The following is a 25322-nucleotide window of genomic DNA, read 5'->3' as shown; positions in this document are numbered from 1 at the left end:
GTGCTGGACTTTGTCAGGAGGCTCAAAGTGTACTTCTTAGTCATCTGTGACTTTGCAAATGACTCCTCAGCTTCTGACCCCACCATCCACCCTCAGGGGGCTCAAAATCATTCAAAGACTGGGGGAGAACAGAGGATGCAGCCATTCTGCCTCCCCAATTCCTCTGTTCCTTTGGGCAGTTTCCTAGCATGAAAATTCCACTTCCTCCTTGATTTGGAAATATACACTCCAAGGATGTCAACTGATGGGGAGAGAGAACATCAGACCATCAGATCCAAGAAGGACAAATTCTAAATTTCCCTGGGGTCTTATGTGGACCACCCATGATTTTTCCCTCTTTCCTACAGCCCTATCATCTAGCATCTTAGAAAAAGTACTAGTGCAAAGGCACCTTGTCCATTCTTGTTCTATTCCTGTTATGTTTGCCTTTGAGAGTGAAATAACTGCACACGAGGAGAAGGCTCAAACACTGCTGAGGCTCAGTGCACTCTGGCTCTGAGGTGCAGCTGCCTGGCTTCTCTGGGGACCCAGTACGCTGGCTCCTCACAACATGGAGCTCTGGGCATATCTGTTATGCTTGTATTCATGTGTAAATGTTTATAATAGCAGTTAATGGGGGTACAGCATATGGACACCACATAATTTTATTCCTGATTTCTCAAAAGCTCTCTTGAGATGGTGTGAGAATTGTTACTATCCCTGACAGTTTTTCTACAAATTCTGGTAAGGTAAGAAGAGGAAACGTGACATGAGGTCCATTTAAAACTTGCTACTGCATAGAAGATGGCCCAACTGCTTGGACCCCTGCACCCATGTGGGAGACTTGGAAGAAGATCCTGGCTCCTGGCTTTGGATCCACCCAGCTCCAGGCATTGTGGCCATTTGGGGAGTGAACCAGTAGATGGAAGACCTTTCTCTCTGTCTCTCTGTCTCTGTTGTAACTCTGCCTCTCAAATAAATAAATAAATCTTTAGAAAATATTTTTTAAAAAACTTGCTACTGCCAAGGATTGGAAGACTGAGAAAGTAAAATGTTATTAGTGACAGTGTAAGTGTGAAGTAGTACACCGAGCAAATGGCAGTATAAAAATGAATAACCAGAGGGCAATGGAGAACCCCTCCTTACCCTCACAAGACCCCAACAACATGTTTCAATTTTGCTTTTCAAATAAGAATTATTTATTTGAATAGCAAAATTACAGAGAGAGGGAGAGATAGAGAGAGACAGAAAGGTTGCAATGGCCGGGGCTTGTCCAGGCCAAAGCCAGGAGCCTGAAACTCCATCTGCTTTACCTGGCAAATCAGAGCTGGATGGGGAGTGGAGCCAGCTGGGACTAAGGCAGGCGCTCATATGGGATGCTGGTGTCAAAGGCAGTAGCTTAACATGCTGCACCACAATGCTGGGCCCATTTTTTAAAAATAAATGTTATGTTAGAGGGAAGTGGAGGGGGAGACAAAATGACTACCCACTGATTCACTCCCCAAATGCCCACAATGGCAGGGATTGGGCTGGAGCCATAGCCAGGAACCCAAACCAGGTCTCCCAGGTGGGAGGCAGGAACCCAATTACTTGAGCCATCACCTGCTGCCTCCCAGGGTCTGCATTAGCAGTGAGGTGTAGTCAGGGGCTGGAGCCACAAACTGAACCCAAGCACTTTGATGTGGACACAGGTGTCTTGACCAGGGGTGTAAATATGCTCATACTCTAACTGCAGTTCTGCAGTTCTGATTTGCAGGTTAGTGAAGCCCAGGCTCTTCCTAATGCCTATTTCTACCTCAGGCTAATGTCTGCCTTAGATACTTAAGAATCCCCTCTCTTTATTGTGAAACCCTGTTTTCCCAAAGCTAAGTTAAACTCACATTCAAACGCCAATCATATATACAATAAGGTTTAATGGGCAGCTTTCTCAGAGGCATTCTAGTGGAATGGCCCTAGTCAAAGACTCCAGGAAGCAATACCCACTCTTTCACTTACAATCTATGGGACTTGAACCTAACACAACAAACTCAGAACACAGTTTCTCTGTTCAGGTAATAGGAACAATATTACCAATTGCACAGGAGTTTTTAATAAGCATAAATGAGGGGATGAAATTGGAAATCCTGGCTGTTCCAGGGGCGGGGACAAAAAAAATGTCCAGCATCCCATATAAGCACCTGTTCTAGTCCCAGCTGGCTCCACTCCCCATCCAGCTCTGATGTGCCAGGGAAAGCAGTGGATGATGGCTCAAGTTTGGCCCCTGCCACTCATGTGGGATACCCAGATGGAGTTTCAGGCTCCTGGCTTTGGCCTGGACCAGCCCTGACCGTTGTAACCACTCGGACTCTATCTTTCCCTCACTCTGTAATTTTTCCATATCACGTGTGGGGACACCCTCCAGGTCTATAAAGTTTATCTAAGGACACGATTGCCTTCCAAGCAAGATACTAATCTCAAACATCCTTGACTTTCTTGCATAACCTTGTAGAGTTCTGTATGCTGAAAAGGGTTTCCTACATCTGCACTTTGCACCTGCAGTGACTCAACATTTGCTTGGCAGCAACTCTGGGATTCCCACTGTCCCTCCTCTCTTATTTGCGAAGCGCCTACAGGGTGGGGGCCCCACCTGATTTTATTTGCTAACTTTCAAGCCGGCCTTGGATAGTCCTTCATTCTTTGCTTCACAGGGATGCTGAGGTTAACAGATCGGAGGCGCTCCTCCAAGCAATGGGGACGTCCGGCTTGGTTGTGCCGTCGGACGTGCACCGGGAACCGGTGCCCTGGGCCCGGCGGAAGACGGGGAGCTGGCGGCGGCGCGGCGCAGGCCGGCGGGCAGCGCCCCTCGCATCCCCACGGGAGGGACCCCGCCCATCCCCTCGGGAGGGACCCCGCCCAAGCACTCCCGTTGCTAGGTCCTCTGTTGGCCGCGTTCGGGAGGAGCCCAGAGCCAGACCAAGGCGAACGCGAATGGGGGTGCCCGGAGAAGCCCGAGCGCCGCCTTCAGCCGGTCACCGGGACGAGCAGCGGCTCCTCGGTGGGTGCCTCGTGGCCCCGAGCGCTCCTGGCTCTGCGCCGGCAGAAGACCCCCTCGCCCGTGGTGCCTCCCAACCGCCGCCAGCCCCCGGCGCTCGCCGCTCGCGCCTCCCCGCTCGTTGCGCACCCCCGGCCGCAGCGGGCGAATGGTCTGGCCCGTCGGTAGCCACCACCCCCTAGGGCAGCGGCAGCTGCTCCAGCTGCTCCTGGTCGAGCGCAGGAGCCCCGAGCCGTGGCTGCCGCGGGCGGTGGGCAGGCGGAGGGCATCGCCGGACCACCAGCGCAGGTTGCCCGGGCCCTGGGGAGCCGCTCGCGGGCAAGCCGGGGAGCGCGGGAACAGCCGACGGACGGCCGGCGGCGGGAAGGTGAGGACCTGGGCTGGCTGCCCTCACCCCCAGTGAGTACCTGCTGCCGCCATCCCGCCCTCACCCTCCCCCCCCCCCCCCCCCGCAACCTCCTTCCACTGTTCCCACGTTCCGGAGGCCGCAGCCGCTGCCCTGGGGACAGTGTCCCCTCCGGGAGCAACGGACGGAGAGCTGCTGCTGCTGTCCGCGCTAATGATTCAGCACCATCTGCGCCCCGAGAGGTGGAGGCAGAATGGGGGAGGGGGCGAAGTCCGTTGTGAGGTTCTTACCTGAGTTCCCAGGCTGCAGGTGCAGGAGCCCAGCGGGCAGGGTCGGGGTGGGGGCGGGGAGGCTCCCTGTCGGCTCGCTCCGTAATTCCGCCCTGTCCCCACATCCTGGCGCAAAGCTCCGTGAGTATGCGCTGCGTTCTTGAAAGTGTGTCAGAGGCATGTCTTTTTGGCACAAGCGAGTGAAGTCCAGGGCTCCTTGTCAGTGCCTCTCAGCGTCTGTGCCTCTCGCTCCGTCGGATGCCAGATTCGTGCGGTCCTACGCTTCATTTCCTATCGCAGCATTCCCCTGACTCATGGGAAAGACGCCCCATCAAACTTGTCTTGTGTTCAGGGTGGGTTTGATTGGTGCTAGCAGAGAAAGAAAAGATTCAAGGGAGGTGGGAAAGGATACTTGCAGATCCTCGGTCCTTACTTTTATATACTCGGATCGTATTTCATTAAATCATCACAACCACCCCGTACCAAATGTGGAAAGTGAGGAGCAGAGAAGTCAAATTACATCCCCAAGGTCACAGAACAGGCATCGGAATACAAGTCTCCTTTAAAGTCCATGGACCTCCCACTGCATCTGAGTCGTGTGGCCAGATTTACGTGTGCATACTGTATTAGTGATTAAACATGGAATTAATTTTCAGAGTACTAACTTTAAACAACAGCAGCAACAACCTGTAAACTTACTGCATGTGGAACTATTGCTCCTTTAGCATAAAAGTAAAAAAAAAAAAAAAAAAAAACCAAAAACAAAACGATTTTTCTTAGAAAGTATATAGGGAAAATATCCGGACAATGTGCAACACCTTTTTGGCAGTGATATATGGTGGATGCTCAAGTGTTGAGAAATCAATTAGGAAAGTAAAAAAATCTGGAAAATTGTAAGCTTTAGAGAAACATTTGAAGTAAGAATGGTTATCTAGCTCATAGCGTGTGGGACTGAGCTACTTCCTTCTATAGGAGGACAAACTCACAGATATTTTTGATTCACCAATCTTAGATTTGGCATAGCGGTGGTAACTCCATGTAACAGACTAAGGACATAAAATAAAGAGAAGGCTCAGGATCACTCAGTAAGTGGGGGAGTCTGGTACTAACTCATCTAAAAAACATGTATGTTGTAATAAAATGTAATAAAATGTTCTGCCTTGCCCTTCAGAGTCAGTTGTATTGACCTCCTATACTCCTTCTGCAAGAATAATGAACTCTAGATCATTCTTCTGTCCTTTGGTGGGTCATTTGACTTGTTTTCATTTATGATTTATGGATATTCTCTTAGGATGTGCACCTTTTGTTGATGTCTCAAGAGGCAGGTTGCTATAATACAGAAGCTCATTATATCTAGGTACTGGCATCAGATTTGATGGTAGGCAAGAACATCATTGTTTTAGTCCATCATTTGTAAAGTATTGGACATTGGCAGTGGAGAATTCCTTTGTAAATGAATGAGGATGTTGATGGATTAAAGCCTGCTGCCTACATACGGATATAAAATGGAGATACAAACTTAGAGAAGACTATAAGTAGGGTGCAGTGAAGAGTCTTCAAGTTTGATCTCTAGAGGTTATTTCTTTTTGCTGTTTATGTGACAGTTGGCTGTACACTGAACCTTGGTGGGGCATTTTGCAGTCCAATCTGTTTAATCCCAAGAAGAGTAGCAGAATTAGTAGTAATGAATAAGCAAAAAGACAACATCACTGCTATTTTAAAAACAAGGAAACAGGAAAGTGCATGTGCTAGTGTGGACAGTCAGCAGCAGTGTTTGAAACAGAGGCATCCTGTTTTATTTAGATGACATCACTGAAAGCATGAGCATAATGTCAACCTGGCTTTAGAATTGCACTTTGTTTCTGTGTATATTTGGCCGCTAACTACTGTTTGCAGATCATCTAAATTCCTGATTGTTAGAAACTTAAAATCTGTCTTGGGAGATGTTTACTTACACATGAATAGTTAGCACAATAAAGTTAGAATTGGCTTAATTCCAGAAAATAGTGGTACAGACCTAAGTGCTAGTGCTATAGCAATACCTTAAGAATTCAGAGAAATTGTGGAGGTTGAGGGTGATCAGAGGATCAGGAAAGTCTTTATGGATGGAACTGAATTAAACCAATCTTTGGGTTATGGGAAGGATTTTGGTAGACAAAGAGAATGCCAGGCAAAGGTTCAGCTGAGAGGCACTGTTTACATACATGCTGACTGATGATTTAGAACCTTGAATGTCAGGCAGTGAGATATGTTACTGATCTGGTAATCAGGGACCTAATGTAGGTTCCCTTTTATTTATTTTTTTTCAAATTTTGTTTGAAAGGCAGAGAGAGAGAGAGAGAGCGAGAGAGAGAGAGAGAGAAGGAAAAAGAAAGAGTTTTTACATCTTCTGGTTTACTACCCAAACACCCACAGCAGTGCAGGGTTGGGTCAGGCGGGGAAGCAAGGATCGGGAAATTCAATCTGGGTCTCCCATGTGGGTGGCAAGGACCAAAATGTTTGAGTCCTCATCTCCTGTCTCCCAGGATGTGCATTAGCAGGAGGCTGGGATTGGAAATGGAGATGGGATCTGAAACCAGGCACTCCCATCTGGGATGCAAGCATCTTAGCTGCTACATCACAGTCTCACCCCTGATGCAGGTTTCTAAGCAGGCCAAGTTTCTCTTGTTCATGTTCTTCACGTTCCTTTTCCCAAGCCTTCTTCCAGAAAATGGTGCATTTCTTGGTTACAGCTATTAAAAGGATTGGTTGTCAAGCAAACCCAGAAAAAGTATTTTATGCAAGTAAAATTAGTCCTCTTCCAAGAAAATTTGCCTTTTAAAATGCTGCTCACTCATTATAGAATTATGAACAATTTGGAAAGGATAAGAACATAAAAGGGAAAAATATAATCATCATAATTTTACCAGCTAAAGCCAACCACTATTAATATTTTGATATGTTTCTTTCTTCTCTTCTTTCTATACATAGTTTTAATCATGCTGTACATATTACTTTTTAGTAAAAATTTATTTGGGGCTAGTGCTGTGGCGTAGCAGGTACAGCTGCCGCCTACAGTGCCGGCATCCCATATGTGCACCAGTTTGAGTCCTGGCTGCTCCTCTTCTGATCCAGCTCTCTGCTATGGCCTGGGAAAGCAGTAGAAGATGGGCCACGTTGGCTGGCGCCGTGGCTCAACAGGCTAATCCTCCACCTTGCGGCGCCGGCACACTGGGTTCTAGTCCCGGTTGGGTCGTCGAATTCTATCCTTGTTGCCCCTCTTCCAGGCCAGCTCTCTGCTATGGCCCGGGAAGGCAGTGGAGGATGGCCCACGTCCTTGGGCCCTGCACCTGCATGGGGGACCAGGAGAGGCACCTGGCTCCTGGCTTCGGATCAGCGCGATGCGCCTGCCACAGCAGCCATTGGAGGGTGAACCAATGGCAAAGGAAGACCTTTCTCTCTGTCTCTCTCTCTCTCTCACTATCCACTCTGCCTGTCAAAAAAAAAAAAAAAAAAAGGGCCACGTGCTTGGGCCCCTTCACTTATGTGGGAGACTTGGAGGAAGCTCCTGTCTCCTGGCTTTGGATTGGCGCAGCTGCGGCCATCTGGGGAGTGAACCAGAAGACCTCTTTCTCTTTCTGCCTCTGCTCTGCCTTTCAAATAAATAAATAATAATAAAAAAGATTTATTTGTTTGAAAGGCAAAGTGACAGAAAGAAAGGGCGTGACAGAGAGAGAAAGAGATTTTCCATCGTTCAGTTCACTTCCCAAATGGCTATAGCAGCCAGATCTGAGCCAAGCTGAAACCAGGAGCTAGGAACTCCATGCAAGGCTCCAGTGTGGGTGACAGGGGCCCAAGAATTTGGGCCACCTTCTACTGTTTTCTCAAGCACATTAGCAGGGAGCTGTACTGGAAGTGGAGCAGCTGTGACTTGAACCAGAACTCTGCCATAGGACGCTGGAATAGCCAGTATGGCATAACCAGCTGCGCCACAATGCTGGCCCATGTATGTTACTTTTCATATATTTTTACATTATACATTAGTTTTTATTTAATTACAGTTAAGCAGTAAGCATTTAAAATACTTAATAATTTCCCATTATTTTCTGTATTTTGTTAGTACCTTAAGATAGAACCTCAGAGTTAAAATTTCTGGGTTAAAAGGATGTGAGTTAGATTTGGACTATTTAAGCACGTTTTGAAAATCTAGATTCTATATGTTTGATTTGAATACTTATTTACATATTGGCCATGAAATATTTGCATATCAATAACTCCCTAATTAATGACACCCAATCTGTCTGTGGCTCTTTTAGACAATCTCTTCTTTTGATTAGAAAGATGATTAAGTCATGAAGACTGGGAGAAAGGCCGCTGGGACTCAGGAGAGAAGATACAATTAAAGGGAGAGAACAGGTTTGGTGAGCAAGTTTCTAATCAGAGAAGGTGCACAGGTGATAGGCTGCTTTCTCATGCTAGTGTTGCAATTGTGGACCTCAACCACAAGCTTCCATTCCCCTCTTTCCTTAACACATACCACACACTATATCTGTCTCTTTGAAACTTCAGCTTCTTCCTTCCCCCTGTGTGAGATTCTTGTGTCTCCTGCTTCAGTATCCTGGTAACACAAGGCACACAGATAAGAACTTACTCTTGCACTGTAATTTGGAGAATTTACATAGTGAGGGCAGGAATTTGGGGCTTCTGCCCAGCTCTTAGCAGAGGCCCCAAGTACAAGATGCAGGGGTGAATGAGAGGCATACTTGTGGACGCTGAAGACTTCTGTCCCCTCTCCTGTGCACATTTGCCAGGGATGGCCTTTGAACAGTCCCTATTGGGAGATACATTTCCCAATATGCCCCTCCAGCATTCAGATTCTCCCTTCCCCTTGTTCCCACTGTCCCTCTACAAAAGGAAATCCCTGCACACAGCAGAGAGATGGTGCCTCAGTTTCCCCCATCAGTTGTTGGATAGACGTTGCTAGCTCCTTATGAGGAGAGGGGCGGTGGCCCAATGTGGGACAGGTATTTCCCCTGAGCTTCTTCCAGGTCCCATCTCTCATCTCCTGGGACCTCCAGGTTGGAGTCCAGGAATCCATGTAGGCAGGCTTGCCGGTAAGTGTCTCTGAGGGCCTGTGGAAGGGGAGTCAAGGCAGATGAATGTGATGAGCTGGCAAGCGAGGGAGCAGAGAGGCAGAATCTTATAATAGGCAGCAGTCTTGGGAGACCCGGAAGGAAATGATGAAAACTAAAGCATCACATTGCAAACCGAAAAGAGGCCACCTCCTCTTTCCAGGTCCCTAGAGAGATGCTTTCTGGTGGAAGCTGGACATTCAAATAGGCAGAGTATTTTAGACAGAATTTGTCCTGTGTGTACATGTCACCTATTATTAAAAAAATTCACTGAAGCTCTTGGAAGGTGGTAAATCTATTTGCATTTCTTTCATGCATTATCTGTCAAAGTTAATGTGTTAATGTTCAAGTAGAAAGGTTATATGTGGATAGGCTTGCCTTTACTTCCCATTTGACATTTACTTGATCGTGCACTCCTGCTCATAGCACTTGCAGCAATTGACAAAGTCAAGCCATTGGGTTCATTTAGGCTATGGGCAGGGGCGCAAATGCAAATACATTTTTTTCCACTTTTTACTTGTGAGCAACTGGTTGGCCTATTTTTTTATTTTATTCTTTTTGGTTGAGAATTTAGAGCTAAGTGATCATCAAGTGCTCACCTAGTTTTCTCTCATGTTGGTCTGAAGGTCTTCTTCCTTTTGAAGTTGATGATATTGTTGCTGCACTGGATATGCTGAACCGCCACATTATTTGTTTCTTTCTAAAATTTGTGGCACCCAAGCTTCCGCACTTCTGTGTTATTTTTGTCCCTCTGCTTGGCCATGTGAAATGGAACATTATATTGACAAAGGATTAATTTCCATCTCTCTTACCCTCTACTTTGCAAAGTGTGAACTGGTGTCACAGCTATTTCAACAAGATGCCAGTAGCCTGTTTCCATAAAATTCTTCTCCCAATTCCATTATATGCAGTGCACTTGCAGCAAAATTGACTTTTACTTTAAAATGAGCATTTGTCTATTTGGAGATGGATCAGAAGCAATCCAAGTGGCAGCTTCAAGATCATTTCAAGGCTATGTGTGGATTGAAATTTTAAGGCTGCTTACATAGCCCTCTCATTGAAAGTAGTTTATCTTTCTTTGGTAACTGAAGTGACTCCAGTTAAATTTGGTGTAAAATCTGCTGTAATTGACCTGGTCCTGATACTGTGTGTTACAGGTGGAATTTTGGTAGGAAAAGTTAGCAACTGCGGGTTTAATTTGAATTATTGCATTAATGGAAAAATTTTCATGTGTAATTTTCACATTACTTTTATTTAAATTCTAAATTTCAACCGATTAAAATCTGTGACCATCTGTGACAGTGATGCTAAAAACTCAGGACAACAGTTTTAGCATATACCTCAGTCTATATTTAGAATCAGAAAGTCTGCAGTGAACCAAAAAATACATTACATGCTAGTTATTTTAAAAAGAGAAAAGATAGAAATTGAGCCCTTTCTGTTATCAGTGCAACATGCATAAAACTGATAGGGGCGTTTTTTTTGTTTAGCTTTAGGTTTGACCACATCTGAGATGATAATGTTGAGTTGCTTAGCATCTCTCAATCTAAAATCCTAAATATTGGCAGATATTATCTCCTCCATTTTAACATTTTAACAGCTAAAGCTAGAAAAAAGCCAAGATAAATCAGCATGCAGAAGCATAGTGGAATTAGAAGTTGGTCCCAGCTGCCCATTTAGAGACTAATTGTGACACTAGATGCTAGTATTTACTGTTATGTAAATAAGAGGATGGCCTTTATTGGTTTATTAGTCTTTTTGGGTTTCTTTCTCTTGGGGTATTTGAGGAAAAAAGGAAGTTAAGTTCATTGAATAGTTTTTACAAAACTTTGACGTCTACTTTCAGTTCTCATTGTCTTCTTCACTGGTCAGCACATACATACTTGAAACCATAATTTTGGGAAAATATAGCCAAGATTTTTCCGGAACTTGCCACAACAACTGGAAAGAAATGGATATTTAAATATTAAGAAAGATTTGAAAGAGAAGGATCAGTGCTTCTCAAAATTAAGGAACTGTATATATGTGAAAAAGCTTTTTCACTTGTCAAAAATCAGTGCTTAATTAGCCTTTTTGCATAAAGAATAATTTACTGTTGTGCATGTCATGGGGTTGTCATTTTAGAATTATTTTGTTTTAAAAATTCACCTGAGGACTGTGACATAGGAGGTGAAGCTGCTGCCTGCAGCGCCAGTATCCCATATGGGCACCAGTTCGAGTCCTGGCTGCTCCACTTCAAATCCAGCTCTCTGCTATGGCCTGGGAAAGCAGTAGAAGACGGCCCAAGTCCTTGGGCCCCTTTATCCATGTGGGAGACCCGGAAGAAGCTCCAGGCTCTTGGCTTCAGATTGACCCAGCTCTGGCTGTTGTGGCCATTTGGGGATTAAACCAGCAGATGGAAGACTTCTCTCTGCTTCTGCCTCTCTGTAACTCTGTCTTTCCAATAAAAAAAAAAAAAAAAAAAAAAAAAAAAACCTTTAAAAAAATTCATCTGGGATCTACAATATTAGTTGAGTTCTTTTTTTTTTTTTTTTAAAGATTTATTTTATTTATTTGAAAGAGTTACAGAGAGAGGTAAAGACAGAGAGGTCTTCCATGTGCTGGTTCACTCCCCAGATGGCTGCAATGGCAGGAGCTACACTGATCGGAAGCCAGGAGCTAGGAGCTTCTTCTGAGTCTCTCACGTGGGTGCAGGGGCCCAAGGACTTGGGCTTTCTTCTACTGCTTTCCCAGGCTATAGTAGAGAGCTGGGTTGGAAGAGGAGCAGCTGGGACTAGAGCCGGCAATGCCCATGTGGGATGCCAGCATTGTAGGCCAGGGCTTTAACCTGCTGCACCACAGTGCCGGCCCCAGTTGAGCTATTTTCATCCTTGACTAATGATTTAAAGTTAAGTATGTTTTCCATTAGTGGTAGGATGGCATATAAACCTCTATATTGTGCTTAATGATGTATCTGTGGAATTTTGTTTTTAGAACATTAAAGGCATTAGAATAAAATACACATAAAATTTAGGAAGGTTCTAAAGTTTAGCTTGCAAAATTAAGCAAATACACTCTGCAGTATCTATGAATATAGATTTAGATTTGGATATAAAATTATCGAGATTTTCTCTCCTCATCACAGCTGTATATATTCTGGAAATGTGAAAATGATCATCATATTTTCTGAAGAAAAAAGTACAGTAGTCCCCCCTTCACCATCTTTAATTTTACGAATATTCTGTAGTTCCAGTTATCTGTGGTCAAATTATAGTAAATGGAAGATACTAGAAGTAAATGATCCATATGTTTTAAATTGTGCAGTGTTCCAGTCTGATGACATTTTGTACCATTGTGCCCTGTCCCACCCAGGATGTGAATCATTCCTTTGTGGAGTATATCCACTGTGGATACACTACCTGCCTGTTAGTCCCTTGGTAGCCTCTGTGTTATCAGGTTGACAGTACTGGTATCACAGTGCTTGTGTCCAAGTAGCCATCATTTTGTTTAATAATGGACCCCCAATGTAAGAGAAGTGATGGTGGCCATTCAAGTATGCCAAAGGGAAGCCATAAAGTGCTGCTTTTGTGTGAAAAGGAAAGGAAAACATACACCTGTGTTGCTGCTGCCTACAATATAATATGATATTTTGAGAGAAAGACGACCTCACCTAACTTTTGTTATAGTAAACTGTTAGATTTTATTATGTTATTTTATTATATAAAACTATTATATTTTATTATATAAAACCATTATATTTTATTATGTTTGTTGTCAGCCTCTTGCTGTGCCTAGTTTATAAGGTAAACTTTTTCATGGATATGTCTGTATGGGAAAAACCAGTGCAGTTGGCCCTCTGCATCCTGCATCCCTGGATTCAGTCAAGCACAGGGGAAAAACTGCTGCTGTACTGAAAACATAGAAACGTTTTGTCTTGTCATCATTCCCTAAGCTATACAGTGTAGAAGTATTTACACAGTGTATATATCATGTTAGGTGTTTTGTGTGGTCTGGGGATGATTTAAATTGTACAGGCGGATGTGCTTAGCTGATTGCAAATGCCATGCCATTTTATAAAAGGACTTGAGCATCCTCAGATCCTAGTATCTGAGGGGTGTCCTGCAGCCAATCCCCATGAATCCTGAAGTATGACCCTGAAGAGTTTGGTGCTATCAATAGTTTAAGGCACCTACTGAGGATCTTGGAATTTGTCTCCTGTGGTGAAAGTGAGTACTGTGGTAACTTTGTCTTTCAGAATAGTGTACAAATATGGACATTTAATTATTTGGATGACTTCTAACATTTGTAGGCATTCCACAAATTAAACTGTTTCTTCTAGCAAATATTTATAGTGGGGGGGGGGGAGAAAGAAGAGAGAGAGAGAGGGAGAGAGAGAGAGAGAGAGAGAACAACTTCCATCTGCCGGTTCACTCCCAAATGCCCGAAACAGGACTGGGCCAGGCCAAAACCAGGAACCAGGAACTCCATCTGGGTCTCCCAGGTGGGTGACAGGAACCCAAGTACTTCAGCAATCATATGTTGCTTTGTAGGGTGTGCATAAGCAGGAAGCTGGTCAGAAGTGGAGCAAGGACTTGAACCCAGGGACTCTGATCTGGGATGTGAGTATCCAAAGCAGTGCCAAACACTGTACCAAATGCTTGCCCCATCTTTGCTCATTTTTAAACAGGGTTATTTGATTTTTTTGGTAGGTCAGTTGTAGGAGTTCTATATCTATGTGTAGTCTAGATAGTAAACTCTTTTGAAATACATGTGATTTATTTTATCCTATTTTGTAAATTGCTTTTCACTCTGTTTATCATGCCCTTTGATATACACAAAAAATTTAGGTTTAATGTAGTTCCACTTGGTTATTTGTGTTTTTGTTGTATATGTAGCATTAATTATTTTGGGAAGTTTAAAAATGTAATGTTACAGTTGTTTAAAATTGGTACTTATTCTTTTCATCCTTGTTCCTTAAAGTCTAAAAGATTTTTTTTAATAATGCCATGTCATCATTATTTTATAAATTTAATTTAATTTTGATTGATTTTGTTGTCTGTGGAAGAGCATCTATTTACTTTATCCAATGTAGAATTTTATAGTTATTTTTTAACCAGATGTTAATAGAAATTGTGTTAAACCAATACAACAATTTAGGGAGGATTCACATTTTCACTATGTTGATTCTTCCAATCCATGAATGTGGTTTGTCTCTCCAGGTATTTAGATCTTAGTTGATTTATTTTCATTAATATCCTGTATACATTTTGTTACATTTATATCTAAGTATATACTTTTCATTGGAACAGTTATTAATGGTATGGAATTTTAAATGTTTTCTTTTTTGATAGTATGTAGAAATGCAATTAGTTTTAGTGTTTTGAATTTCTATTTTACAACCTTCCTGACCACTTTTGCAATTGTGGTGTAGTGGGTAAAGCCACTACCCACGAAGCCAGCATACCATATGGGCCCCTGTTTCTATCCTGTTTCTGTTCACTTCTGATACAGCTCCCTGATAGTGGCCTGGGGAAAGCATTGGAAGATGACCCAAGCGCTTAGGCCCTTGCCACCCATGTGGGAAACCTTGAATAAGCTCCTTGTTCCTGGCTTCAGCCTGGCCCAGCCCTGACTTTTGTGGCCATTTGGGGAGTGAACCGTAAATGCAGATCTCTGTCTCTCTGTCTCACACTCTCTGTCTGTATCTCTGACTTTCATACAAATCCTTAAACAAAAACAAGCATGTCATCTGAAAATAGAGACAGTTTAATTTCTTTCTTTGCCATCTGTATGCCTTTATTTTTCTTGCATTATTACAATGACTAGAATTTTCAGCACAGTGTTAAATAAAAGTGATGAGAGTGGACATAGTTGCCGTGGTCCCAGTCTTGGAAATAATTTAGTCTTTCAATTTACTTTTCAAATTTTCTTTTCACTTTTTAAGATTGATTTATTTTATCTATTTCAAAGGCAGAGTGGAGAGAGAGAGAGAGAGAGAGAGGGAGGGATAAAGAGAAAGAGAGAGATTTTCCCTCTGCTGGTTCGCTCCTCAAATGGCCGCAATAGCCAGGGTTGAGCCAAGCTGAAGCCGGGAGCTTCTTCCTGGCCATCTTTGGCTGCTTTCCCAGGTGTATCAGCAGGGAGCTGGATTAAAAATGGAGCAGCTGGTTCTAATATGGGATGCAGTGTCACAGGTGGAGGCCTTATCCGCTATGCCACAACACTGGCATATAATATATTATATTATTATAGAGACAGAGAGACATACAGAAGCAGAGAGAGAGAGATTCTTCCATCCACTGTTTTCTTTTCATGTGCATGCAATAGCCAGGACTGGGCCAGGCCCAAGCCACAAGCCTGGAACTCTCTATTTCCCACATGGGTGGCAGGGACCCAAGTACTAGAGCCATCATTTGCCACCACCCAGGGTGTGCATTAATGGGAAGCTGGATCAGAAGTGGAGTAGTTGAGACACCAACCACGTGCTCTGATATTGGATGTGGGTGTCACAAGCAGCGACTTAACCACTGTGTCACACACTCACCTCTCAGCTTTTTCCTGTTAGCTGTAGTTTTTTGGTACATATTCTTTTTGGTATCAAGGAAGATCTCTGTTCTTAGAGTACTGAAGCTTTTTATCCCAAATAGATATTAAATTATATTGAATGCTTTTTCCACATCAATTGATATGGGCATATGATATTCTTCCTTAGCTTGCTGATATGGTGAATTACATTTTTTTTTAAAGATTTATTTATTTACTTTGAAAGAGTGACAGAGAGGGGGAGAGAGAGATCTTTAAACTGCTGGTTTGCTCGCCAAATGTCCACAATGGCCAGAGCTGGTCCAGGCAGAAGCCAGGAGCCTGGAACTCTTTCCAGGTCTACCATGTGGGTGGCAAGGGCCCAAGTACTTCTGCCATTTTCTGCTGCCTTTTCAGGTGCATTTGTAGGAAGCTAGATGAGAAGAGGAGCAGTCAGGACTCAAACTGGTGCTTTGATATGGGACGTCAGCATTGTAAGCAGGGACTTAACCCACTGCGCTGTAACACCAGCCGCACTGATTGATTTTTGAATATTCCATCAGCTTTGTATACGTGGAGTGAATCTCGTTTCATTGTGATGTGCACATACACATAAACACATACACACATGAGGGTACTTCAAAAATTTCATGGAAGTAATGGAACTGAAAAATAAGTATTTTGGCACAAGAATTTTTTAAATCTCTGCCTAATTTTTTTCATAATATGCATTTTCTGCAAATATCTCAAAACTTGTGTGTTTTCTGTATATGTACACATCATTGAATTCAATTTGCAGAGTTAAATATTTTAATATCTAAATTCATGAGATACTGGTCTGTGTTTCCTGTTCATTGTGCTTTCTTTATTTTCTATTTCTAAAGTATATTTTATAAAATTGGTGTGACTTTTTCTTTGATTATTTGGGAGAATTCTATAAAAAAATTAGCTGGGCCTGGAGATTTCCGTGTCAGGAGCTCTTTAGTTATAAAATCAAAAAGAATTTTTTTTGACAGGCGGAGTTAGACAGTGAGAGAGAGAGAGACAGAGAGAAAGGTCTTCCTTCCATTGGTTCACTTCCCATATGACCGCTACGGCCTGCGCACTGCACTGACCTATAGCCAGGAGCCAGGTGCTTTCTCCTGGTCTCCTATGCGGGTGCAGGGCCCAAGCATTTGGGCCATCCTCCACTGCCCTCCTGGGCCACAGCAGAGAGCTGGACTGGAAGAGGAGCAACTGGGACAGAATCCGGCGCCCCGACTGGGACTAGAACCCGGGGTACCGGCACCACAGGCAAAGGATTAGCCAAGTAAGCCATGGCACTGGCCAAAATCAAAATGATTTAATAGTTATAGAACCATTCAGATGATCTGTTTTGTCTTAATAGAGATTTGGTAGTTTGTGGGTTTTAAGGAATTGATCCCTTTTCTTTTACTTGTGGAATTTAAGAATGTAAAGGTCCTTATAGTTTTCTCTCATTATGCTGTTAATGTCTAGGTTCAGTGTAGGTAGTCTCTTTTTAGTCTTCATATTGGGCATTTGCGCCTTTAAAAATCTTTGTCGTTATTGCTAGAAGTTTATCAATTTTATTGATCCTTTTAAAAGGTTCAGAGATTTTGTTTGTTCAGTTCATTTATTCCCTGTTATTTTCTTGTTTTTAATTCCATGAATTTCTGCTTTCTTTGTATTCTTTCTTTTTGTATACTATGGGTTTATTTTTCTCTTCTGGTTTCTTGAGGAATAAACTTAATTATTGATTACAGATTGTCTTTTCTAGTTTAAGTATTTAATACTCTAAATTTCCCTCAGCCTGGGTTTAGTTGTTATATCTTACAGATTGTGATATATTGTGTTTCCATTTTTATTCATTTTTATGTATTTTAAAATTTCTTTTGAGACATCCTTAACCTATAGATTGTTGAGAAACATATTGTGTTATTTCCAAGAGCGCCACTTTTTCTAGTCTCCATGGTTGCACGAGAACTTTGCTGCCATTTGAGTTGTTGCTTCTCTATAGATATTATGTCATTCCTCTTGGCTGCTTTTTCAAGCTTTTTTTCCTTTGTCTTTAGTTTTCAGAAATATAATTTGGATGTGTTGTGCATATCTCTTTGGGTTTATCCTATATGGACTTTGTGTTGCTTCTTGAATCTATAGGTTTATGTCTTTTGCCTAATTCAGGAAATTTCCAATATTTAATTCTTCAAACATCTTGTCATTCATTCCTACATTCTTTCTCTTGGTTTCTTACAATATTAAATGATTTGCAGTGTTCCCAAAGATATTGGAGGCTTTGCTCATTATTTTTTCATATCTGCTTTCCTCTGTTGTTCTGATTGAGCGAATTCCTCTTCATGTTCAATAACCCTATCTTTTGAAGCAGACATCTCAGCCCAGCGTTAGGTCCCCGTTGAACTTTCCTTCTCTGGTCCTTTGCCTAGAGACAGGAGGCTTTATCTATGCCTGTTGGTGGTTATGGCCTCTCTGACACTCAATCCTTGGGTAGATAAGGGATAAAAAGAAAACCCAGGGAACTCAGCACACACATTATTGTTCCTCAGGTGCCAAGGTTCCTAGCCAATCTTCCTTCTAATTTCAAGATTTCAGAATCCTCTCATTGTTGTCTGATGGATAATTACCAGGGTAATTAGTTGTATACAGAGAGGAGGAACAGGGGAAATAGAATCTGTTGTATTTAATTTTTTTTTTTTTTTTTTGAGAGAGATCTCCCATTTGCTGGTTCACTCATCAAATGTCCTCAAGAACCAGGGATGGGCAAGGCTGAATCCAGAAGCCAGGAACTCAATCCAGGTCTCACATCTGGTTGGCAGGGACTCAGCAACTTAGGCTATCACATGCTGCCACTCAAAGTATGGATTAGCAGGAGGTTGAAATCAGGAGTGGAGCCAGGGCTCAAACTCAGGCGCTCCATGTGAGATGCTGGGGTCTCAAGCAGCATCTTTTTTTAAAGATTTATTTATTTTTTTTAAGATTTATTTTTTTTTTAAGATTTATTTATTTGTTTGAAAGTCAGAGTTACACACACACACACACACACACAGAGAGAGAGAGAGAGAGAGAGAGAGAAAGAGAGAGAAAGAGAGCGAGCGAGAGAGAGAGGTCTTCCATTCGCTGGTTCACTTCCCAATTGGCAGCAACTGCTGGAGCCATGCCGATCTAAAGCCAGGAGCCAGGAGCTTCTTCCAGGTCTCCCACATGGGTGCAGGGGCCTAAGGACTTGGGCCATCTTCTACTGCTTTCCCAAACCATAGCAGAGAGCTGGATAGGAAGTGGAGCAGCGAGGTCTCTAACTGGTGCCCATATGGGATGCTGGCACTTCAGGCCAGGTTATTAACCCGTTGCTCCACAGCATCAGGCTCAAGCAGCCTCTTAACCACTGTGCCAAATGCCTGTCCCATTCTTTCTCCTTTGTTCCAGAATGAGAGTACATGCCTTCCTATATATTGTTGTTACTTGATTGATAGTATACATAGTGCCTTCTGCTGTATATAAGAGTATGATGACTATCTCAACAAAAGTATTTGTGACATTTTTGAGTTGCAACTGAATTAGTGGCTTTTATCATGAAATACCCTTTTTATTTGAAGGAAAAATTGACATACATATCATAGTTTTTCAGACTTTGATATTTGGCAGTAATTTTTCTTGGAAATGAACAAAGTGAGCCTATCACATCAGGTAAAACCAGTGACAGATTTTGTTGCCAATGCCACAGTTTGTGTTTGCAAGAGAAAATCAGTTTTGGAAATTTGGAACCATCACCGTGAGCCTGTTAGCTTTCCAACACCTAAAGACTTTTCTGATGAAATCATGTAGGGATTTTTTTTTAAATGTTGTATAATGAAATGTATCAGTGTTTGAAAGGTTTGCATAAATTAGTAAATCAATATTTTTAAATGAATAAATTGTGTTATAAAATCATGCACTGGTGAAAGTTCTATTTGAAGTATAAGATATACCATTGGTTTAGAAAGTTATTATTAATGTATTCTCGATAATGCACATTTGTAGGATGTGATTTTTTATATATGTATACAATGTAGCATTATTAAATCAAGCCAATTAACATAGCCATCTCCTCACTTACCTATTGTATTTTATACTGAGACATTTGAAATTTACTTAGTTTTTTTGAAGTATATAATACATTATTACTGCCAATCTGCTGCATAATAGGTCTCCAAATCTATTCTTCCTGTCTATCTACAATTTGTACCTCTTTAAAGATTTATTTATTCATTTAAAAGGCTGGGGGAAGAGAGAGAGAGAGATCTCCCATCTGCTGTTCCCTTCTTAAATGCCTGCAACAGATGGTGTTGCCGGCGCTACTGGGAACTCAATCTGGGTTTCCACATAATGTAGGAGCCCAGCTATTTGAATGGCTGCCTCCCATGATACACCTGTGCCATGCTCTTAGACTTCCTAGCCTACAGAGCTGTGAGGTAAACTTCTATTTTTTATAAATTACCCGGCCCCAGATATTTTGTATTAAGAAGATACTGTTCTTTCCTCATTGTGTGTTCTTTGTCAGAGAATACCTTTGTCAAAAATCAGTGAATTGAGTGTATGGATTTATTTTTTAGTCTTGTATCCTCTTCTGTTGGTTAATATGTCTGTTTTTATGCCTGTCCTGTGTTGTTTTGATTACAATAGCTTTTCAACATTTTGAAATAAGGGAGTATGAAGCTCCTAAATTTCTTTTTTGGTCAAGATTGTTTTAGCTATTCCGGTGGATCATTTGATTTTGATGTAACAGAATGAAAAGCTCATTAACATATGATCTCAGATTTCACATAGCAACAAATCTAAGAGATTACTGCTTGTTGAGTTTGAGTGTTGTTTTGAATTAGAGTATCTATATTTACATGAACAAGTTATTGAAATATTCTTTTGAGTTGCATGTTTCTGTGAGGTCAAATTTTCTCATATACTTTATTTATGTATTTATTTTGCAGCCAGACTGAATTTATTCAAAGAAAAGAAACTTGCAGAGGTCAACCAACTGCCAGCATGCACACAGACTAAACACATGGCAGAGGGCCCAGACCCCAGTGGGCTGGCCCTTTTTGTATCTTAGGTGGGCTAGGAGTGGGGGTGGGGACAGTAGGTGGAGGTGAGTTTCCCCATTCAGGTTCTTCAGGTTTGGTCCTGCTGGCTTCCAAAGCTAGGGAAGAATGCAGGATGTGGGGTGGAGAATATGGTGTGAGACTGAACTGGTCTCTTGAAAGAAGGCAGGGGAAACAAGAACCTAAAATGGCTGAGGCTTATGTTCTTGTTCCATCATTCCTGACTCTAAGTATAGATAAGGAGATGGGGCGCTTTCTGGCTACTTCTTGCCGATACAGGGTGTAGATGTTGGGGGAAGATCTGGGTGAAGATGTATACTTGGGATAGGATTGATTGGAGAGGAGCAGGCTGTGTTGTCCCTGCCTCATTGCTTGGGATATAGCAGTCATATGCACCTGTAAGGACTTTTGAAACATGTTAATTATACATGGTAGGAATAGGAACACTATGATCATGAGGATAAAAGGAGATATTAACGACATTGCCCATGGTGGAAAAGATGGCAAAAATGAGGAGGGCAAAGGGGGAAATAGGAAAGCAAGAGTCCTGTCTGTATGCCTGGTTGCCATAGACAAAGAATGCTCCCATTTAGTTTAGTGTGTACGTGCTGGCAATTAGCTGTGGGATGGAGTTAGTCTGGCCTGCGTCTAGTCCTGGGCTCCCTCATTTCCTCCCTCTGCTTATGGAAACCCTGGCTGCTGTCACGGGTTAACCAAGACAACTTGGATCCAATGTAAAACCATTAGCTTTTTTTGTGAAGCCAATATATTTGAGAATTATAGTTACTTTCAAAATAAAATGTTTTTGTTAGTATGTAATTGTTTTATTAGTTATTTTAGAGTGAACTAATAGATATGTTAAACATTCATCAGTTTTGATTTCTAACATGGTACCTAGTGAAGGTATCATCCACAAAACTCAATAATTTTTAAGAGTTTAAAGCATTCCAAGACAAAAAATTTGAGAATCACTAGCCTGTGAGTACTCAGGCAAGAAGAAAGGTGAAGTGAGAGGCGTGGGCATGTGGCATCTAAAATCTGGCAAACAGAGGCATTGTGTTACTGAGTTGCTCCGTATGCCTGTTTAGTTCTTTTTCCTCTAATACTTTAATTTTTACAAAAGATGCCTTCCTTCAGGTTGACTTATTCATAGACCTTCTTCTCCCTGAGAATAAATACGGGAAATAGACCAGTAGAATTCGACAATGAAATCTTCAAAAGGTGAAATGCCGGAAAACCACCCCTACCCTAACTCTAACAAACATCACATATAAAAAGATAACTATCTCTTAAGATATAAATTATATTACAGGAGCTAAGAAAGGTGCTGTCTAAGCTACAATTAAGTTTTCTGATTGAGAGGCAAATAGAACCTGATAGAAGGGGCTTGATAATAATCTGGTGGGCTTTAGGCCTTGTAAATTCAGAGGCCAAGACCTATCTATCTCTTCACATGGGGTATATCCTAAGGGAGTTGTGAACCTCCTATGGGAAGGCACTCTGTTGACTTTCATTACTTGGCTGGCCTGGGAGGAGAGCTGGCCAGGTAAAGGCAGGGGGCATCTCTAACAAGAAATTGACAGTTCTGCCTGCAATGTTGCTGACCCTACTTGACCATACCCTCAGCTGCAGTGGTCCCTTTGGAAGTTGGGCTGAGTGAAGGGCTTTTCAGCTTAGAGCCAATAAGATCTGTGGCTCTGACCTGGGCATCCTTCGACTCCAGGGCAGGTCCATTTCCAGTGATCCAACTCTTGGCAGAGCTGCCAGGGCTCTTCACAAGCTGACTTCTGCTGAAGCCCATGCTTACCACATTGAAAGCCACTGCAGTGGACTGGCCTGTTGGGTCTCCTTGAGGGCAGATCACTGTACAGATCAGCCATTAATAGGCCTGCCACCCATTGCTTCTGATGCCTAGCTTTCTTTTCCTCCTGGTTTGTGTTAAAGCAGACCAGAGGATGCAAGTCAAGGGAGTGCCCGTGTCCCATCTCTAATCTTTGGTGGCCTGAATTACAAGTCTATAGTCACAGGCACGTTCTGTAATAGTTTTTCTAAGGTAGACAATGCCCATGAGGAAAATTATATTCTCACTTTAAAACTTTCTTTCCCTTTGGTCTGAAAGGGAGGTTTTTTCTACTTACTGTATACTTTGCTGATGGTGAAGTGAATCTAGCTATGAGATTATTATTTAAGCACATTTCTTAGCTCCTCTAATAATGACTCTGTCCTTTGTTCTAGACCCTGTCTAGCACACTTGGGCCTCATTCCTTTGTAATCATAACCTCTACTCTACCACCAATGGCTCTACTCCCAACCTGTGTGTACTGATGGTCCTCTTCCTCACTTAATGCTGTATAATTGTTCAAACCTGATAAATGCCACTCTTAGGATCATTGGTTACTATCCTCACTCTGTCTTTTATGACCTTGTCTAAATATGATCAGAGTCGGCAAACTTGGAAGGCTTCCATAGCCTTGGCAACTCATGACGACAGCCTAGGGTGGTTACTGGCGCCATAAACTAGAGTGTCAATTTGTTGGGTCAACAACAGGAGCCACTGTGCACTTGCTCCATATGTGGGATCTCTGTCCTTAATGTGCTGTACATTTTGATTTAATGCTATAACTAGTACTCTAGTACTCAAACAGTATGTTTCACTTTGTGTTTCTATGTGGGTGCAAACTGTTGAAATCTTTATACTAAATTGATCTTCTGTATATAAAGAGAATTGAAAATGAATCTTGATGCAAATGGAAGGGGAAAGGGAGTGGGAGAGGGGAGGGTTGTGGGTGGGAGGGAAGTTATGGGAGGGGGAAGTCATTGTAATCCATAAGCTGTACACTGGAAATTTATATTCATTAAATAAAAGTTAAAAAAAAGATATAAATTATAATAAATACATTAATACTGTTGATGTGGTGATGAAGCATGCAACAATGCAGTAACTTAGAAAGGTTTATCAAGAACTGAACAATATTACAAAAATATTTGAATTACTAGGTTTTGATTTTGATTATTATAAATGACTTTCCTTTTGTACTTTCTTCCAGTACTTTATTGAGGTATAATTTATATATAGTAAAAATTACAACTTAGTGATTTCTCTGCAAAATTTTGGTAAATAGCTAACTTCACACATTTCCACATCATTAAAAGCCATTCTGGGCTACCCATGGAGGACTACTGGTTGACTATGGTGTCTTCAGGCTACAGAAGCTACAGGATAGTCTTCTCTCTGTTTCCGATGGCTCCCAAAGGAAGGACCCAGATCGGTCCTGTCTAAGCTAATCTATTGAGGAGGTCAAGGTCATAAGGTTCTGAGACCTTCAGGTACTTTTAATGTGTTGAACTAATGAATGCATGGAGAGTCAATTCAGAGGCAAGTTTATATCCTAGTCCACATCACTGTTTTGAAATTGTAAGCAACTAATTTGATAACAGCCAAATGTTTTTCATATTTTTATCACTGTTAGACTAGAGTTGCAGGGATTTAAATAAATGCACTGATTTAGTTTTCATTCACTTCTTCTCCAAATACCAAAGCATTTTCCTTAATTGGGAAGCTTAATGGTATAATTTTGGTGTACACTGATCCTTAGAAATTAGTTATAGAAACGTTACAACTTTAGTGAACTATTAAAATACTGAATCTATGAAACCAATGCTTGAATCTTACTTTCATGGTTGAGATTTGTAGTTTTGTTTTTTTTTTAAAAGATTTTATTTATTTATTTGAGAGGTAGAGTTACCGACAATGAGAGGGAGAGACAGAGAGAAAGGTCTTCCTTCCATTGGTTCACTCCCCACATGGCCGCATGGCCGGAGATGCGCAGATCCGAAGCCAGAAGCCAGGTGCTTTTCTGGTCTCCCATGTGGGTGCAGGGCCCAAGCACTTGGGCCATCCTCCACCGCCTTCCCAGGCCACAAAAGAGAGCTGGATTGGAAGAGGGGCAGCCGGGTGCCCATATGGGATGCTGGTGCTGCAGGTGGAGGATTAACCTGTGCCACGGTGCTGGCCCCGAGATTTGTAGTTTCTTATAGGAAAACTGGATGACTATGTTTGATTTTTGACAAAGTACATTTTTCCTCTCTAATATGTAAAATATGTAGTATGCTATTCTAGAGGGTGATTAAGACAGGTAATCTTTCATTTTGTTTCGTGACTCTAATTTATATCCTATTGGAATTTCAGATAGGATTCTAGTTAAGGATTCTTTTGTTAGGATGTGACCTCTACTTTGTGGTTTCTTGCTGTCATGAAGAGCTAGATAAATAGGCTGGGAAGGTAGAAAGAAAGACCTCACCATAGGTTATTTAGTCACCTGGGCGCATATGAAACTGTCTCCATCACTAATGCCTGCACTTGTTCCCTGATGGTCTATTTAAGTAGCTACCTCAGCTTCCACAGTGGGTGAAGGATTATTACTTTAACTCTGTGATGCTTATTTATGTCTTTGGTAGGTGACATAGATGTCATATAAAATCTAGCAAACTAAAATGAAGAAAATAGGAGATTCATTGTTTTGCTGTAGGCTCTCCAGAGGGAATTATTCTACAAACACAAATATTTAGGTAAGATAGTCACATAACACTTGTTGATGCATTTAACCAATAAGGAAAACATTGCTCTGTTCTAGAACCAGACCAAAATTGTCTCATCTTGGAACTGCAGCGTGGCTTTACAAATTATTGCTCATACATTTAACCTACTTCTGCCCCCTTTTCTGGTCCCAAAGAGCTAAATTTAAATTTAAATGCAAGCAGTAGCAAACTGTATGTCTTGTTTACTTTCAGTCCTTTGGTCTGTGCTCCAAGAGGAAATAGTTGGTTTAGGACTGATTCTTTCCCTTCTTTGGACTTCATCAAAACTGTGGATGCTGAAGGCTGTTTCTTCCTGAGATAAGTCAGTGATGCTATCACCATGGCTCCAACTGAGCCTATGGTGTTAAGTGAAGCCGCTCATAGCCAAAGATACAGTCATTGTAGTTGGGCCAAAAATTT

At 42.0% G+C, this 25322-nt stretch overlaps 1 protein-coding gene across 5 annotated transcripts in view; it reads left to right on the top strand.

Moving 5' to 3' along the window:
• The first annotated feature begins 3318 nt into the window (after positions 1–3318).
• Positions 3319–25322, top strand: part of TTLL7 (tubulin tyrosine ligase like 7) — a 158985-nt gene continuing 136981 nt past the window's right edge. For 2 of the 5 annotated variants that reach the window (XM_062193413.1, XM_062193415.1), the window contains exons 1-2: positions 3340–3409; positions 13266–13334. The gene's annotated coding sequence lies outside the window, so the exon portion shown is untranslated. Of the gene's footprint in view, positions 3410–13265; positions 13335–25322 lie in introns of all 5 variants that reach the window. The other 3 variants (XM_062193414.1, XM_062193417.1, XM_062193416.1) reach the window with 3 other exon arrangements.

The sequence above is a fragment of the Lepus europaeus genome, chromosome 5 (genome assembly GCF_033115175.1).
Source record: "Lepus europaeus isolate LE1 chromosome 5, mLepTim1.pri, whole genome shotgun sequence".
Taxonomy (NCBI): Eukaryota; Metazoa; Chordata; class Mammalia; order Lagomorpha; family Leporidae; genus Lepus; species Lepus europaeus.
Note: the sequence above shows the minus strand (reverse complement) of the source record. Positions and strands in the feature narration are given on the sequence as shown.